Genomic DNA, 1,836 nt, shown 5'->3' with positions numbered 1-1,836 from the left:
GATACCCCTCCCCCACTGAGAATGGAAGGCATGACTGGTGTTGCTTCTTTATATCAGTACAGTGCTGTTTCTTACCTTTGTATCCTATACCCCTTCTTTTGTCTCTAGATAGTCTGAGAAGCAAGTTACATTGAATCAAATATGGAAATTAAGTTTTTAACAAGTTAGCTTTCTGATCCTAAACAGCGGCTTCTAAAAGAGAGAGAAAGGGAAGGGCAGATAGACTGTTATTTATAGTTAGTCTAAACTGGAAAAAAGGGATGCTGTCAAATGGCCTCACTGAAGAAACAAATATTCAACTGTGTGGACTTCAGGCTTAAATGTAAGAAGGAAACATTTTGAACTACAGTTAGAGTCATAAGCCAGGGTACAAATGAGCACACAGTGACATGGTTAGCTCTATATGAATATGAAGGTGGATTTAAACCGTGTTTTAAAAATAGTTATTCCTGTCCCTCCATCATGCCTTATAAACACAGCTACTCATCCTCTAATGGGACACTGATAACCATTTGTTTCTGTGAAGGACAGTTGCTGGCCTGTTGTCAACAAGATGGGGTGAGGGTGGAATCTTGTCTCTGTAATGGAGGCTTAATGAGTAGAAATGGGCAACTGAAGCTTTTCATGGCATGAAGTTAAATAACATCTGATAATTGCTTACCGGTCATGCTGATATTAAAGGGTCAGTTGGAGGGTCCAGTTTAAAAGTTGGCAACTCACAAAAGAGAGATTGGCTGGTTTAGTGCTGATTCAGACTGGACTACTACATTGGACTAGAACAGGGACTACAATGGTCCATGCCTGGGATTTAAAATGGGGAATTATCCAGAAAATGTCCAAACCCATTTCACCTCCTAAATATGGATCAGATAACATTGATAAGTTTACAAGGTACATTGGTCATAGTGGCTCACAGAGTTCAGTGTACCTCCTGGAACAGCACAGGAGGCATAGAGGAACTGGCAGAAATCACCAGCCTGTGAGAAACCTGAAATGCCTTTCAGTCTTTAGAACTGTGTGGTTGGTTATTGACTATTATAATAAAGATAAATGTGATTTTCCAAAAGTCAAACCATTTCTAACTGGGCCTCATATGAGAGTACGTGAGGATCTTGAAGTCTGTGGAGCTGACTAATGCTTGAATGATTCCCCCCCCTTTTTTATTTGTAGCAAAATAGACCCTTTTGTTATTATGTCTTCTTGTATTCAATCTCAGTTCACCTAACATAATTTTAAGAAAATTTGAGTGTCCTCCATTCTCCTGGAATATTAAGCATAACTCTGTTGTGCCATTTAATATCAACAGGGGTTTAAAAGAAAGAGCTTTAATACAGAGCCATTTCCGTAATGCATGAATTTCCTTACAACACTATTAGCCATCTTAGAATACATATACAGCTTGGTGAAGTATTGGCCTTAATAAATTAAAATGCATTTGAGACTCATATTGTGATTGTTTTCTATATTGTCCTCGCTAGCAATAAATCTTTTCTGGCACTCTGGATTCTGCATTTTTAGGAAAAAAAGCTTCATATCTCGTATAAAGAATGACTCCTTATTTGTCTTTCAGCAATTGTTCAAGCATGAGTACTTTTTTATTCTGAATACCCGTAGAGAACAAGAGCACAGTAATGCAGTGGCATTATCCTTTCTTAACACCTCTGGTACAGCATTCTAAACAATATGGAGAAACCCCTTCAAGTGCTTCCCGACAGCCTCACTGTGAATAAAATGCAGCTTTGTAAGAAGGCCTAAGCAGGATTTCGCGGCTTAAGGTTTGCTTCTGCTGAGCAACTGACCCTGTAGGCACAGTGGCAATCTTCCTATACACTTTGG

The sequence above is a fragment of the Gekko japonicus genome, unplaced genomic scaffold, assembly GCF_001447785.1.
Source record: "Gekko japonicus isolate JY-2015 unplaced genomic scaffold, Gekko_japonicus_V1.1 scaffold1638, whole genome shotgun sequence".
Taxonomy (NCBI): Eukaryota; Metazoa; Chordata; class Lepidosauria; order Squamata; family Gekkonidae; genus Gekko; species Gekko japonicus.
Note: the sequence above shows the minus strand (reverse complement) of the source record.